We start from the raw sequence: 17,617 nt of genomic DNA on the forward strand, positions 1-17,617 counted from the left end.
CTTCATTTTAAGAAGTTATTTGGTCACTTTAGTTGTGATACAAACCTTATCAAAACATATAGGCCTATGGGCTAGGCTACATGAGGTATGCTACTATGATTATAAAAAGCCTTACTGCACACAAGCTGGGCATCATTCACAAGTGATAGGCTAATATTATCACCCATCAGTCTGTTCTTGATTGAATCTTGTCTTTACATATACTTGCAATGAACATGATGGGAGACAGAGAGCTGGTTTCAAGCGCAGGGCGCAGCAGGTGTTTATTGTAAAGGACCACAGAAGGAGGCAGGTAGCTGGGTCCAGGGGCAGGCAGAAGGTCATACACAGGAGGAGGCAGGTAGCTGGGTCCAGGGGCAGGCAGAAGGTCATACACAGGAGGAGGCAGGTAGCTGGGTCCAGGGGCAGGCAGAAGGTCATACACAGGAGGAGGCAGGTAGCTGGGTCCAGGGGCAGGCAGAAGGTCATACACAGGAGGAGGCAGGTAGCTGGGTCCAGGGGCAGGCAGAAGGTCATACACAGGAGGAGGCAGGTAGCTGGGTCCAGGGGCAGGCAGAAGGTCATACACCTAGGGTCCAAAAAGGCAACAGTACAGGCAGGGGAAAAAGCTAGTAACGTCGCCCGGAAGATCAGGCAATATTTCGATAACAGGAAATCCGACAGGCTAAAGCACAGGCAGGGAACAGGCAAAAGGCGTCGTTAGTGAGGCAGCCAAAACTATCATACACGGGAGGATTCAATTACGGGAAAAACAGAGCTCTGACTATACGTGTGTCACAAAACAAACAATACCTCACAATGACGGGGTGCAAAGAACTGAACTAAATAGTGTGTGATAATGACATACAGGTGTGTGAACAGGTGATCAGAATTCAGGTGAATGGGATCTGGACAGTGACCTGCGTTCAGTGGATATATGCGTTTGAGAGTGTGAGCTGGAAAGTGAGCTGCGTTCAGGGGATCTACGTGTTTGAGAGTGTGAGTTGGAAAGTGGCCTGGAAAGTGAGCTGCGTTCAGGGGATCTACGTGTTTGAGAGTGTGAGCTGGAAAGTGGGCTGGAAAGTGAGCTGCGTTCAGGGGATCTACGTATTTGAGTGTGTGAGTTGGAAGCAGACGTTACAATACTAAATAAAATGTGATAATTGTTTTGATTTAGAATGGACCATTATCATGCACCTGTCTTGAAACAGGGACAGCGGGAAAAAATACATGTTATCTGTGCACTTAAATAGCAAATGGAGGATGCTTTTCCCGTGATTCATTTTCATTCCAGCCAGGTAGTCTATACTCCTGTTGTAAATAAGCACTGTGCTTAATATTAGGAAAACCTATAGAAAGCTGATGGAATCCTCCCCTTTTTAATAGAGGCCATCACTCTGTTTTCTCTCGCAATTGCATAGCCTATAGAAATGTTGCGCAACATGAGCTCATGGGCTCTCATGAGGTGTTTGATTAGATTTTTGATCACATTTGCATTGATGTCAGAGTGATTAGAGGGACAATAGAGTGCTGAGTACCAGGCAGTTAGCAAGTTTGGTAAGCTACTAATGACCATCAGCAGCATCAGAGCTTGGAGAAGCCTAATTACCGTGACTAAACGGTCACGTGGAATTTAACTGCTATCGTGACTCGTGACCGCCGGTGTGGCGGTAATACGGTCACCGTAACAACCCTACACCCAACTAAATTTGTCACTAGTGAAACACAGTGGAAAAGTTGCAGTAAAGGGAGAACCATGCACAGTAATCATGTTGATTAACCTTCTATTACGCACTCATTTTAGACATTTTATTTGCATACCAATTTAACAAAATAGTCGACGTGATTTTCAAAACTTTTATTGAATTTAGAGAAATATCATCACTATTGTTCTCTGTAAAAAGTTCAATGTTAATTGTATGAATCTGAAACTTGTTGATTAATTGAATGACTTATCCATCTAATTAATTATGTTAGATGTTTAAATGATCACTTTACTATCATTTATTTTGGCAACAGTGTCAACCATAGAGTACATAGCGGACTTGTCTTGGTATAGACATTGCCATTGAGGGCTTCCACCTTTTTAAAACTGGGTGGGGATTCCAATGGGTTTGGAGTGACCAGCCAATAATCGGAGAGCATTGTCTTCTTCAAATTGGGTTGCCTATGGTTTGTAAACCAAAGACTAAGGTAATATCCAGGAGCTAAGACCAAGATTTATACCAGGACACTGGTCCCAAGATCCAGTGTGTGTGTGTGTGTGTGTGTGTGTGTGTGTGTGTGTGTGTGTGTGTGTGTGTGTGTGTGTGTGTGTGTGTTCGTGTGTGTTCGTGCGCGTGCGTGCGGTGAAAAAAATAAATGTGTGTTTGGGTGTTCACACTTCATTTTCAAACGAGCCCATTCAGCACCAGTGGTGTAGAAATCTGCGTGGCTGTGTAACGCCTCAATACCATTAGTGCTGCACGCAAAAATAGACCCCAATCTGACATGTTGACAGTGCCTGGTGAAAAAACACCTCTGTTTGCTACAGTACGGCTGTGTCTCAAATGACACTCTGTACCATATAAAGTGCAGTGCTTTGGACCAGGGACCATAGGGCTCTGATAAAAAGCAATGCACTACGCAGGGAATAGGGTGCCATTTGGGACGTAACCGGTGTATCTGAGAAGCCATTGACGTTAAAACTAATTAAATTAGTCTATCTAATTTCAAGTTCGATATGCAGTCTTAAAGGCACATTCGCTGAATTGCTAGCTGTTATAATACGCCTCTCCTCCTGGTCCGTCGGATGTAGACTTCTTTGCATGCATCCCAATGAGGCAGTGTTATGTATGCACTGAATGTATAATGATGTTATACAAGGCTTGCTCATCCTAACTTGCCGTGTTCTATCTCTCTCACTCTCACTCTATCCTCCCCTTTCTCTCCTCCCCTCCCCTCTCTCTCTTTCACCCCCCCCCCTCCTCCTCTCTCTTGAAGTCAACGCAGAGTGAAATCCAGAGAAGTAACTTCCAACTCTCATCCCTGTCTCACGGTAGGTCCACTTTTTATAGTTGTTTCCCCCACTGCTTAGGGTAGGCAGTTTTCCCCCACTCTGCTTAGGAGTTAGCTCTATATTGCTTTTTGTTCTCCGCTTTCTCAGCATGTGTCCTGTGTCTCTACCGTTTGACGTGCGCCCTGCACTCAATTGCTCCATTGCGTCCAGTGCAATCGAGCTACCAGAACAAAGGTTTCCCATGCTGTATCTGTCCATCATGTGCACAGTCTGTCTATTGGGATGCTGGTGGCTGGTGCAATGATTAGCTTTTAAGACGGGATGACAAACGAAACAATGCAACAGGGTTTTTTTGCTGTTCTTTTCATCTAAATATAAAAGCGTTGTGTATTTTTATTGATCAGGTGGAGCTGTTGGAGCATTTTGCTTGGGGAAAATGTGAGCCGTCATCATAGCAGATTGTGTCCCGCAGGAGATAAAACACGCACGGGCGGGCACACCTCCAACACAAACCTCCACACACATCCTCTCCTGGCTAACACACACAGTCAAACGCATCCCACCTTCTCCACAGGTTCTCACCCGGTCCAGTAAAGACAGATATGAACTGGGAGGTTTGATTACCGCAAAGCACATTTGTTTCCCACTCTGCTATACTGATCATGTTTAAACAGCGTGTCCGAGTGTGACTTTTTTTTGTGCATTTTTTTCCCCCCCGGGGGCTTTTGTCTTTTTTATTTTCACAGTGTGGCGTCATCGAGATAACGTCCCTTTTGCAAAACAGACCTTTTGTATTCATATCACAGCTCCCAGACGATGTACGTTGTTTTGACTGTCATGTTGTGCCTGCTGTATATTGGGACAGTTGATAACAACCTCCCAGAACATTCCTCGTCTCCCCTCCCTCCTAAAATTGCCGTAGGGGTGGGATGTTCGGGTCATGTTTTCCCCACTCTGCACCGTACGATAGTTTCCACTGCCTACGCACCACCACTCCATTACTCTATTGATCACGGCTGACCGCGGTGGTGTGTGTGGTACATCCCTGGCTCTCTACCGTTTGTGACGTGCGCCCTGCACTCAATTGCTCCATTGCGTCAAGTGCAATCGAGCTACCTCGCACCCTTTGACCTTTGGATATCATTGGTTTAAAGAAACTCGACTCTCAGAGGAAATTGACTGTGCTAGTGAGTAGACCTGGGTGGTAATACTGTATACCGGGGTATTTTTGAAATACCCACGGTATGATTTTCAATAACGTCCCCAAATTATAACATGACGATCAATAGTTGTGCAGCGCAAGAGAAGTGATCAAGTTACACTTGAAGTTCACTACTAATGTTTGCCAGCTAAAATATCTTATTACGATAAGTGTAACTATGTGCCCAATACATTTTCTCCAGCCCAGTGCTCCAGCTATACATTTGGTTTGCTAACTTGCTAGCTAAGTGTCTAGCTTGCAAGATCAAGCTTCTTGAGAGTTGGCTTAAACACTGGTGTACACTGATTTATAAGGCCGTACTTGGTAAAACGCCGTTTGCTCTCTGTTCTTTTTTTAATCAGGTCGGTAAATAAATATCAATTACGGTCCCATTCTCATTTGCTTTTAACAGTACCAAGAATTAGAACAGGTCATGGTAGAAATAGTTTTAGTTACTCAGTTCCGTGGTCCTGGAATTCTCTCCTGAACATTTAAAAATGTGATGATCTAGTCTCGTTGGGGGAGTTTAAACACTTGTAAATATCATAGAAGAGTGTAATTGTCTTTAGTACAGCTGTTTTTTAGTCAAGACATTTGTGTTTTTTAGCATAATATGTAATTGTTGTACTATAGTTTTGTTAATATTGTGTTAGTGTATGTAAGTTGTTTTGCCTGAAACTTTGTTCCCCCTGCTGCTATTGGACCAGGTCTCTCTTGAAAAAGAGATGTTATCTCAATGAGAAAAACCTGTATAAATAAAGGTTAAAGAAAATAAATAAAGTAGAGACAATCAATCCCTTCTGGAGTCTTCGATCAAGATTGCTGCTGTCTAGTATTTTATAACTGTGCCTTTTGAGATAGTTGGATACATTTATGAGCTGGGTTGTCTGTCCTTGCAATTAGTTTGTTTACTTACACTTGTTAGTATTTAGCTAGTGTCCGGTAAGGGAATGCCCTAGTACTTTGTTTGCATTTGTATTTTATTTTTATGTTTGAGACTAAATAGCGCCCTCTTGTGTGCACTGCCGGTAATACCGTATACCCCGGTATGGTAAAAGAACAGTATAAGGGCACAAGGCGAGACCCAAATGCAGACACAGTAGGCAGATGGTTGAGCTCCGATATTTATTAAACCAAAAGGGGTAGGCAAAAGGCAGGTCGTGGACAGGTGAGAGTTCATAAACCAGGTCAGAGTCCAAACAGTACCAGGCGATAGGCAGACTCGAGGTCAGGACAGGCAGGGGCTCAGTGAACAGGTCCGAGTCCAAACAGTACAAGGGGATAGGCAGGCTCGAGGTCAGAACAGGCAGAGTGGTCAGGCAGGGCGGATTCGGCGTCAGGACGGGCAAGGGTCAAAACCAGGAGGGCTAGGAAAAAACAGAGACTGGGGGGAAAAATAGGAGCTAGGAGAAACGCTGATTGACTTGGAAAAACAAGATGAACTGTGACAAAAGGGACGGAAATCTGGCTACTGCCCAACTCTACTGGTGAGTACATTTGTGTGCATGCGCGTGTGTATAGCGTGCAAAAATACGGTGGCTGTATCCATGTATGTATAGCAGGGCTGTTTAAATAACTCAGGTCTTGGAGGTCCAGAACATCCCTGTTTTTCATCCTCACCTTCTAATCAGGGCCTGATTCAGATCTGGGACACCAAGTGAGTGTAATTAACTACACGGTAGAGACAAAAAAAACGGTGGTTTGGCCCTTTCGGACTGGAAGTTGCTCTGATGTACAGTATACACTAACAGTATGTGTCTTTGAACGTGAAGTGTACTCTCCCACTCCAGGTATCTCTCCCCTAGAGAGCTTTTCAGCCCACTCCAAAAACCCCACCACCCCCTCTCGTCTCTACATACAGTCACCGCGTCCAGTCACCACATCAACAGTCACCGCGCATCAGGTCCCCAACGGGCGCCCTAGCAGAAAGAAAGGGCAGGGCAAGGACGCACTAACCACTAGCCACTGCTAGCTAGTGCCAGGCTAGCCAGGGCAGCAGAAGGCCGAGCTCAGCAGGGACAGCCCAATGCAATCTGTCTCTGGCGGAACACATGTCAGGCCAATACACATCACAGCCAGCTCTCTTTACCCAGTGTTAAAGTCTCACACTGATCCCAAACCTGTCACTTATTGGCAGCGGCACAACAGAGAACACATAGTGTGGTACAGGGTTTTGCCGTTTAGCTGCTAACCCCTGGTTTTGATAAATCTTTATTATTTTATCATTACATCCATGTGTTTTTGTTATGAGTGAGATATTGGTAGTGTTATTTGGAAGAGGGGAAAGTTGGAGAGCGAATGTGTGTTTGGAACCGTAAAACAGTAAGGGGGAAAGTAAAGGAGAAGACATAAAAGAGAGACGGAGGCAATGAAAAAAGAGTTCAGACGAAAAAGCCACTTCAATGGCTGATGTATGCCGTGCTCTGGGAGAGAGACAGCCACAGAATGATTTGGGGCCAGACAGTGCTGTCACACACTAAGCTGTGTGTGTGTGTGTGTGTGTGTGTGTGTGTGTGTGTGTGTGTGTGTGTGTGTGTGTGTGTGTGTGTCAAAGTGTGCGACAGAATCATTAATATGCCGGGCTCTGTTTATAGCACACAGTTCATACTTTTAAAGGGATTGCTGCTATGAACAGGGGATTTCACTTTTAAGATGATCAAAAATGAAACAATGCAACTTGTTTTTTTGCTGTCCTCGTCATCTAAATACGAAAGCATCGCGCGTTCTTTATTGTTCAGTTGGAGCTGTAACATGCAAGCGTCTTGCTTGGGGAAAATGTGAGCCGTCATCGTTTCAGATTGTTTCCCACAGGAGATGATAAAACACGCACGTGCAGACACACCTCCACACACATCCCCTCCTGGCTAACACACACAGTCAAACGCATCCCACCTTCTCCGCAGGTTCTCACCCGGTCCAGTAAGGAAATATATGAACTGGGAGTGTAATGATGGGGGGGGGCGGTGAGTCGGAAGCAGGTGCAGGTGAAACGTTTTTAATAAAACAACAAAACCGAGAACACGATACTGACACAAGGCAGAGCGCAAGAACAACGCACAGGCGTGAAACTGGAACAGGAACAATGACGCCTGGGGAAGGAACCAGAGGGAGTGACATCTACAGGGCAGGTAATCAAGGAGGTGACGGGAGTCCAGGCGAGTGCCATGACGCGCCAGGTGCGCGTGACGACGGTGACGTGTGTATCGGGAGAACGAGCAGCCTGATGACCTAGAGGCCGGAGAGGGAGCACACGTGACTGGGAGGTTTGATTACTGCACATTTGTTTCCCACTCTGCTATACGGATCATGTTTAAACAGCGTGTGGTGTGGGACTGTTTATTTCTGCCCCGGGGACTTTTGTACACTGGGTGTCGTCCCAATACTCTCAAATGGGCTCCTCTAATTTCCCTCCTATGTAGAAAATGGGCTCCTATTGTTTATACTTGACTTTTTTTTTCTACTACAAAACTAAACTGTAATATGCCCCATTGTACAAGTACAGTTTTATACAAGTAAGGCTTGTTTGAGACAAGCTATTGGATTATGCTATTTGGTATGAAACCATCAATTATGGTCTACCTCAGTCGAGGTAAAGCCCTATAAGCCTTGGATTGGATTAATTCGATGCTTGTGTGTGGAAGGGGGGTTATGGGGAGGATTAATGTATAACCAGTGGCACCGCAATGTATGGGACTGGTGGGCTCATTGTACAAGACAACAATGTGGTTTACTGTATTGTTTGAATGTTTTATTGACAGGGTAAACCCAATGAGATGCGTCACCTTTGTTTTCACGGTGGGTTTTGAAATAACATCAAAGAAAAGCAACATCAACATTTCACCTTCAACAGTTATAGCAATGACATGGTGCAACGAATGAAAAGAAAAGTAAGACAAATACTCTGCACCTACTCGCAAAACAAACGTACTAAACAGTTAAAAAGACAATGTCTGCAGATGGACTGGTGGTATTCATTTGAAAACATCAACGGTTATCAGGTGGATGAAAATAAGAAATTCCAGAAGAATTAAGAAACTATCATGTTTCTGATAAAAAAATTTAAGTGTTCAATTGTTTTGTCCACCTTATTCTTAGATTTCTTTGCAATTATATTTTTGTTCAGTTTTCATATTGGGTTACAGAATAACATTTGGGGTCTAGGAAGCCCTAACCTCCTGGGTCTAGAAAGCCCTAACCTCCTCCTGGGTCTAGAAAGCCCTAACCTCCTGGGTCTAGAAAGCCCTAACCTCCTGGGTCTAGAAAGCCCTAACCTCCTGGGTCTAGAAAGCCCTAACCTCCTCCTGGGTCTAGAAAGCCCTAACCTCCTGGGTCTAGAAAGCCCTAACCTCCTGGGTCTAGAAAGCCCTAACCTCCTCCTGGGTCTAGAAAGCCCTAACCTCCTGGGTCTAGAAAGCCCTAACCTCCTGGGTCTAGAAAGCCCTAACCTCCTCCTGGGTCTAGAAAGCCCTAACCTCCTGGGTCTAGAAAGCCTTGGCTCTTCACCTGATTGTGGTACAGTCGTTCCCCTTCGCACAGCGAAGAGCAGGAAGCCACTAAAGGTGTTATGGTTACAATTATCACCAAAAGGCCCCTTGTCCTTTGGGAAGACGCGTGTAGGCCACATCTGCCACCTCCAGCTCTAAACTTAGTGCATTAGATACGTGTAAATGATCTCCATCATTTCATTGTCAGTTAAATGTAACTTTCTGGTCATTCTTGCATATACACCCAACATAAACCTGCGGAAATCAGTGATGGCGAATCTAAAGTCGTGAACTCCTTTTGAGTGGTGCTGTGAAGATAACTGTGTGAGTCGCAGGCTGTGTCGATGTTTGTAATAACAGTACTGTAGATGAGGGTGGTTTCAGCATTGAATGGTCCTACAGCTCCTGAACCAGTCAAACTAGCACAGACCTTTGGTCTGTCTGCACTCACCCTCTCCAGCTCCTCCACCTTGTTCCTCTGGAGCTGCGGTTCAGTCTTAGTGACGCGCAGCTCCTCTCGAAGAGTCGTCACCTCCTTTTTCTGCTCATCCAACTCCCTCTCACTGGCAGTCACTCTGGCCATCCACGGTGGACAGTTCAGCTGTTTGCCCTGGTTTCTTTCTCTCCAGCTCCTCCACCTTGTTCTTCCGGAGCTGCGGTTCGGTCTTAGTGACGCTCAGCTCCTCGCTCTCTCTTCTCCCTTCGACAGCACCCAGGATGTTCACTTTGTCTCTCAGAACCCTCAGCTCAGTCCAGATGTCAGGAGGGGTGGGGGTCTGGCCAGTCACCTCTTTGTGGCTTGTCTCGGGTAGCTTCATAACCATGACCGTCAATCACACTCTCTCCCTTAGCCCATACCCCAAACAGACAGCACAGCAACACCAGCAGAACTACAGCGCCCCTCATCCTAAAATGATTGTGTACAGGCTCAGTGCCCTCCTTTTTATATCCACAAACCACTTGATTAGTCAATAGTGAGAATTTGACATATGTCTGGTGGATCTGTTTCAAAAGAAAGCACAGACTGAACAAACACAGACCGATATTACATTATAGATATGTCAGTTGTCTCTGTTTCTTAAGATCGTGGGAGCACACGATGTGTTACATTTTAAACTCCGCACTCTCGTCACAGTAGCAGTCTCCTAAAATGTATGTTTTTGTTGACTGGCTTAAGTTACCATGTGGCGTTTACATGGGAAAACTCTCTGATTTGAACCACATTAGGATATATTGTGTCGGGTAGTGTTTTGATCGGTTTGTCGGTCGGTCCCCCGCTCGCCTTCTGTTTCTCTCAAGTACGCACCCACACCCTTATGTGGGCGCACACACACACACGTGCGCATACACATTTTCTCTCACTCTCCCTCACCCCCTAAAAAAGACTAAACAAAGCAGGCAAATTATGTTCTATTATGTAGTCGGCTTGAGACAAACATGGTTTGGGATAATTGGGCTGTATGCTTTTACGTAACTCCCCAAAAGCGCTGACTTCAACCAAGGGATCAACTGAGGAAACAAACATGTCAAATTGTCCTCATCTAAGATTATTTACCCTCCCGAAGACATCTCTCCCCTTCAAAAGAGTGTTGTGTCTGGCGGTAGCAAATTATCCATTATTATTATTATTATTCCCGTTGGGAATTTCAGAAAGCTTTCCCGCCGGAATGCCTTTGTTTAATCTCGGCAGGTTTCCGCAGGATAAAAGGCAGACGGGCCTGCAGTCAAAGACTCTGGGGAGGGAACATTCAAGGACAAACTTCATCATGACACGAGCATTCAAGAGCACAAGGAATTGCAATTACCAAGCCATTTCAGACACCAGACCGTGGCAGTGTTATTGTTCTCACGTGGTTTTGGGAGTGTGTGTTTGTTACACCTTAATTACCTCTATGTTTTGCTTGGTCATTCTCTATTTGCAACCTTTGCGTTTCGTCTTCGTGCTTTTCCCTGGGAGTAAGCTTGACCTAAAAGCTCTTGTCATGATGGAGCTTAATTGTATTAGTTGGCATCAATGCCCCCCTTATTGAACAGGCACTTAGGCACAAGAGTATTTGGCTTAAATGGCTAGTACACGCTGGTGGGTATATTTGGTTCGCATGCCCCTGAACTGTTCAGTTAGTTTTGACCCACCAGGGGTTTGTTCAGTAGAACGGAGACGGACCTGATATGAATCAATTGACTTAGAGATTAGTGACTGTGCACACTATACAATAAAAAGCCACCTGGAATGTGTGGGTTAAGATCCTATGGGTGTGTCTCTGCCTATGTGCGTGCATATTGTGCTTGTCTGTGTGGGCGAAAGTGAAAGACCATTAGTATCTGTCCCTGGCAGCTCCCGTGGGTACTCCTGGTCCACAATCTAGTCGCGTGGTCTGGTTGCTGCAGGTGTTAAAAAGGCCTGTGTCAAGCGTCCATTCCCTGGAAGGATCCACAATGTCACAGAAGCCAAATCAACAACAGATAATCAGATGACTTTACCCAAGCACACACATTTGGAATGATAGGTGGGGGGAAAAAAACATGAAAGTCCACCTGATGCTTTTGTTTTCTTTAACTAGGCAAGTCGGTTAAGGACAAATTCTTATTTACAATGACGTCCTACCCCAGACAACACTGGGCCAATTGTGCACCACCCTATGGGACTCCCAATCACAGCCGGATGTGATTCAGCCTAGATTCGAACCGGGGACTCCAGTGACACCTCTTGTGCTGAGATGCAGTCCCTTAGACCTCTGCACCACTCGGGAGCTCTGTTGTGCTCCATATTTAATCTGCGGTCTCTTTTTCCTGCAAATGAACTTCTTTATGGTAGACTATTGGTCTAAACTTGACTCTATAGGAGGAGGCAGTGGTAACATGGAACTCATAAAATTGATACACAAGGGAGGACAATGCTTAAGTAGGTGATAGCCACGGTGAAGACACAAATCATTAAGCATTACCTTATCCCCCTCTATTTACACTATTTGCAGGAAGAACCTACTTCGAATCCTTTCAAAAGGTCCAAAAAAACATAAGCAGACGGTCAGTTATGCCTACTTCTTTGCATGCTAGAATCTCAATTATTCAAAGGAATGTCATCCCTTGTATCAATTTTGAGTTCCATGTTACCACTGCCTCCTCCTATAGAGTCAAGTTTAGACCAATAGTCTGCCATAAAGAAGTTCATTTGCAGGAAAAAGAGACTGCAGATTAAATATGGAGCACGACAGAGAACAAAAGCGTCAGGTGGGCTTTCATCACCTGTCATTCCAAATGAGTCCAGTAGTTGCTCCAATAAGAATATAATATGTATTATTTTCTGGACTGACTCCTAAAAAAATGTGAATTATTGTTTGGACCAATTATAGCTTACGCAGTAAATGTGTGGAAAGCTACAGAGAAGCATTCGAGATCTAATCTTAAATGGCATTCATACTCTCCAATATGGCTTAAAAAGGAATTGTGTAGGTCTAGGAAGGGTATTTATACTTTCAAAGATATGTGAATGGACTCTTTAGCTTCCAGGAAATCCGCCAGTGTTTTAATGTCCCGGGGGTGGTTGAATTTTGGTAGAAAGTCAACGATATGATCTCTGTACTTATAGACCAACTATTGCCATTAGATCCAATAGTGATGTTGGTTTGTGATGAATCTGAGTTGAACGCCAATGGAGAGTGTGGTTGGCAGGAACCACAGCTGCTAAGAAAATGATTGTACAAAGGTGGACACCACCTCGTCAGTTACCACTGCAGCAATGGCTGCTCACATTTAAGGAAATTGTCTGATGGAACTGTCCACAGCCAGGATTCACAGGGCCAGGGTGTCCACTCTGGACATCTGGGGAAAAAAGCAGCAGTAGACATTTCTAAACTATTAGCCAACAGATCTGTACATCCATGAATGGATCTCTATAATTTGTAACTATTTCTGATGTTTGTACTATGTAAGGTGTATTTATCTATCTGTGTTTTTATTTCACGATAGATTTTAGATATGCTTAGATTACGGGGGGGGGGGTTTAATAAATATATACAGTGCCAGTCAAAAGTTTGGACACCTACTCATTCAAGTGTTTTTCTTTATTTTTACTATTTTCTACATTGTAGAATTTATTTTTAAATTTTACCTTTATTTAACCAGGTAGGCCAGTTGAGAACAAGTTCTCATTTACAACTGCGACCTGGCCAAGATAAAGCAAAGCAGTGCGACAAAAAACAACACAGAGTTACACATGGGATAAGCAAACGTACAGTCAATAACACAATAGAAAAATCTATGTACAGTGTCTGCAAATTTAGTAAGATTAGGGAGGTAAGGCAATAAATAGGCCATAGTGGCGAAATAATTACAATTTAGCATTAACACTGGAATGATAGATATGCAGATGATGATGTGCAAGTAGAGATACCGTGGTGCAAAAGCACACAAAAAATAACAATATGGGGATGAGGTAGTTGGGTGGGCTATTTACAGATGGGCTGTGTACAGGTGCAGTGATCGGTTACCTGCTCTGACAGCTGATGCTTAAAGATAGTGAGGGAGATATAAGTCTCCAGCTTCAGTGATTTTTGCAATTCGTTCCAGTCATTGGCAGCAGAGAACTGGAAGGAAAGGCAGCCAAAGGAGGAGTTGGCTTTGGGGATGACGACCAGTGAAATATACCTGCTGGAGCGCGTGCCATGGGTGGGTGTTGCTATGGTGACCTGTGAGCTGAGATAAGGTGGGGCTTTACCTAGCAAAGACTTATAGATGATCTGGAGCCAGTGGGTTTGGCGACAAATATGTAGAGAGGGCCAGCCAACGAGAGCATACAGGTCGCAGTGGTGGGTAGTATATGGGGCTTTGGTGACAAAACGGATGGCACTGTGATAAACTACATCCAATTTGCTGAGTAGAGTGTTGGAGGCTATTTTGTAAATGACATCGCCGAAGTCAAGGATCGGTAGGATAGTCAGTTTTACGAGGGTATGTTTGGCAGCATGAGTGAGGAGGCTTTGTTGCGAAATAGGAAGCCGATTCTAGATTTCATTTTGGATTGGAGATGCTTAATGTGAGTCTGGAAGGAGAGTTTACAGTCTAACCAGACTCCTTGGTATGTGTAGTTGTCAACATATTCTAGGTCAGAGCCGTCCGGAGTAGTGATGCTATTAGGGCGGGCGGGTGCGGGCAGCGATCGGTTGAAGAGTATGCATTTAGTTTTACTAGCATTTAAGAGCAGTTGGAGGCCACGGAAGAAGTGTTGTATGTCATTGAAGCTTGTTTGGAGGTTTGTTAACACAGTGTCCAAAGGGCCAGATGTATACCGAATGGTGTCGTCTGCGTAGAGGTGGATCAAAGAATCACCAGCAGCAAGAGCGACATCATTGATATATACAGAGAAAAGAGTCGGCCTGAGAATTGAACCCTGTGACACCCCCATAGAGACTGCCAGAGGTCCGGACAACAGGCCCTCCGATTTGTGTCTCCCCCTTTGAAGAGGGGGATGTCCGCGGCAGCTTTCCAATCTTTAGGAATCTCAGACGATATGAAAGAGAGGTTTAACAGGCTAGTAATAGGGTTTGCAACAATTGCGGCGGATCATTTTAGAAAAAGAGGGTCCAGATTGTCTAGCCCAGCTGATTTGTAGGGGTCCAAATTTTGCAGCCCTTTCAGAACATCAGCTATCTGGATTTTGGTGAAGGAAAAGCGGGGGGGCGGGGGCTTGGGCAAGTTGCTGCGGGGGGTGCAGAGCTGTTGGCCGGGGTAGGGGTAGCCAGGTGGAAATCATGGCCAGCCGTAGAGAAATGCTTATTGAAATTCTCGATTATTGTAGATTTATCGGTGGTGACAGTGTTTCCTAGCCTCAGTGCAGTTGGCAGCTGGGGGGAGGTGCTCTTATTCTCCCTGGACTTTACAGTGTCTCAAAACCTTTTGGAATTAGTGCTACAGGATGCAAATTTTGCTACAGGATGCAAAGCCTTTGCTTTCCTAACTGACTGTGTATATTGGTTCCTGACTTCCCTGAAAAGTTGCATGTCGCGGGGGCTATTCGATGCTAATGCAGAATGTGACAGGATGTTTTTGTGCTGGTCAAGGGAAGTCAAGTCTGGGGTGAACCAAGGGCTATATCTGTTCTTACTTCTACATTTTTTGATTGGGGCATGCTTATTTAAGATGGTGAGGAAAGCACTTTTAAAGAACCACCAGGCATCCTCTACTGACGGGATGAGGTCAATATCCTTCCAGGATACCCAGGCCAGGTCGATTTGAAGTGCCTGCTCGCTGTAGTGTTTTAAGGGGTGTTTGACAGTGATGAGGGGTGGTCGTTTGGCCGCGGACCCATTACGGATTTAGGGTTGTACCTGTTAGGTTCCTTGATAATTTGTGTGAGATTGAGGGCATCTAGCTTAGATTGTAGGACGGCCGGGGTGTTAAGCATATCCCAGTTGAGGTCACCTAACAGTACGAACTTTGAAGATTGATGGGGGCAATCAATTCACATGTGGTGTCCAGGGCTTAGTTGCGGGCTGAGGGGGGTCTATAACAAGTGGCAACAGTGAGAGACTTATTTCTGGAAAGGTGGATTTTTAAAAGTAGAAGCTTGAACTGTTTGGGCACAGACCTGGATAGTATGACAGAACTCTGCAGGCTATCTCTGCAGTAGATTGCAACTCCACCCCCTTTTGCAGTTCTCTCTTGATGGAAAATGTTGTAGTTGGGGATGGAAATTTCAGAATTTTTGGTGGCCTTCCTAAGCCAGGATTCAGACACCGCTAGGAAATCAGGGTTGGCGGAGTGTGCTAAAGCAGTGAATAAAGCAAACTTAGGGAGGAGGCTTCTGATGTTAACGTGCATGAAACCAAGGCTTTTACGGTTACAGAAGTCAACAAATGAGAGCGCCCGGGGAATAGGTGTAGTACTGGGGCTACAGGACCTGGGTTAAGTTCTACATCACCAGAGGAACCCGAGGAAGAGTAGGATAAGGGTACGGCTAAAGGCTATAGGAACTGGTCATCTAGTGTGTTGGGAACAGAGAATAAAAGGAGCAGATTTCTGGGCATGGTAGAATAGATTCAGGGCATAATGTACAGACAAGGGTATGGTAGGATGTGGAGTGTACAGTGGATTTGTTTAAAATGTACAGTGGAGGTAAACCTAGGCATTGAGTGACGATGAGAGAGGTTGCATCTCTAGAGGCACCAGTTAAGCCAGGTGAGGTCTCAGCATGTGTGTGGGGAGGGGTAAAAGAGCTATCTTAGGCATCTTGAGCGGGACTGAGGGCTCTACAGTGAAATAAAACAATAAGAACTATCCGAAACAGAGGTAGACAAGGCATATTGACATTAGAGAGAGGCATAAAGCAATCACAGGTGTTGATCAGGAGAGCTAAGACAACAACGGGTAAATGGCGATGAATGGGCAGCGAGGGTCAGTTAGGTACACACAGGACCTGAGTTCGAGGCAGAGGCCGACAGATAAACAAAATGAGGTACCGTGTTGGTGAACAGTCCAGCAGGCATCAGCTGGGTAGCCGAGTGATCATAGGGTCCAATGAGCAGCAATAGGTGAGTCAGGGGGCCGTTCGGTAGTCGCTACTATGCAGGGTGAGCGGGAGACACACTGTTCAGAAAGTGGCTAGCAGATGGGTCTTCAGCGACATCGCAACGTAAAAGCCTGTTGAAACACATCGGATCATTATGTCAGCAGACCAGTCGTGATGGATCAACGGGGCTCCGTGTCGACAATAAAGGGTCCAGGCCAATTGGCAAAAGAGGTATTGTAGCTCAAGAATTAGCTGGTATACTTTGTCGGCTAGCCGGGAGATGGGCCTAGCTCGAGGCTAGCTCAAGGCTAACTGGTGCTTGCTTCGGGACAGAGGCGTTAGCCAACAATAGCCACTCGGTTGCAGCTAGCTAGCTGCGATGATCCGGTGTAATGGTCCAGAGCTTGCAGCAGGAATCCAGTGATGTGGTAGAGAAAACCAGTCCGATATGCTCTGGGTTGATATCGCGCTGTGCAGACTGGCAGGTATTGTCCGAGCTAAAGCTGGCTGGTGTCCGAGCTAAAGGTGAAGACCACTAGCAGTGGCTAACAATGACTAATAGCTAGTAGCTAGTTAGCTGGCTAGCTGCTGATGGAGGTTCCAGTTATAAGGTATAAAAATAGCAGAGACGTTTTTGTTTGTAGATGAAAAGTGAGATTAAAATATATCAGGAAAGAAATTACGAAAACAGACTATTGACACGGTTACAAGGAAAACACATGTCCGACTGCTACGCCATCTTGGATCAGAGCCAATTATAGTGAAGACATCAAAACTATGAAATAACACATGGAATCATGTAGTAACCCATTTTTTTTTTTAACAAATCAAAAATATATGTTATATTCTAGATTCTTCAAAGTTGCCACCTTTTGCCTTGATGACAGCTTTGCACACTCTTGGCATTCTCTCAACCAGCTTCATAATTAACACTGCTGGCAGATTCCCATTTTTACTGCGGGCCCCAAACGCATCCCAGAATAGTCTCTCTGTTGCAAAACGCCGCCTACACTTTATTCCCACTCAGAGCTAATAAGAGAGACCAAGCTGTGTATGTGTGTGTTATTTGCCACTTACGATGAGTTAGTTTCTTCCCTCCCAGTCAAACATATATTAATGTTGTCAGCACTAGAGAGTATGGAAGAGCTATAGGGAGACGGCAAAGCCAAGAGAAGGAGGCCACTTGAGAGAGAGCGGGCGGAAGGCTTTGAGAGAAATCAAGCAATTCAGTTGGTTACTGCTTGAGTGTAGCATGTTGTAAAAGGATGGGAACACAGCTGAGATAAACCTGGCTTAGACGAACACGCTCATGTGTTCTTGCTCACAGTCATGCCCCGCTCTCATCTTCCTCTTTATTTGTCTCCCCCCCCCCCTCTATTTCATGTCTCCTCCTTCCATTTTTCATTTACCTCGCTCGCTCAACGTCCCTCTCTCTCCCTGTGCCCTAC

The 17,617-nt window shown here is 45.2% G+C and overlaps 1 protein-coding gene across 5 annotated transcripts in view; it reads left to right on the top strand.

The window, feature by feature from the left end:
- The window catches only part of adarb1b (adenosine deaminase RNA specific B1b), a 181,238-nt gene that overhangs the window by 96,811 nt on the left and 66,810 nt on the right, over nucleotides 1-17,617 (top strand). For 4 of the 5 annotated variants that reach the window (XM_029703507.1, XM_029703513.1, XM_029703508.1 and 1 more), the window contains exon 3: nucleotides 2,962-3,016. The gene's annotated coding sequence lies outside the window, so the exon portion shown is untranslated. The remainder of the gene's footprint in view (nucleotides 1-2,961; nucleotides 3,017-17,617) is intronic. The other variant, XM_029703510.1, reaches the window with a different exon arrangement.

Source organism: Salmo trutta, chromosome 20 (genome assembly GCF_901001165.1).
Source record: "Salmo trutta chromosome 20, fSalTru1.1, whole genome shotgun sequence".
NCBI classification, from domain to species: Eukaryota; Metazoa; Chordata; class Actinopteri; order Salmoniformes; family Salmonidae; genus Salmo; species Salmo trutta.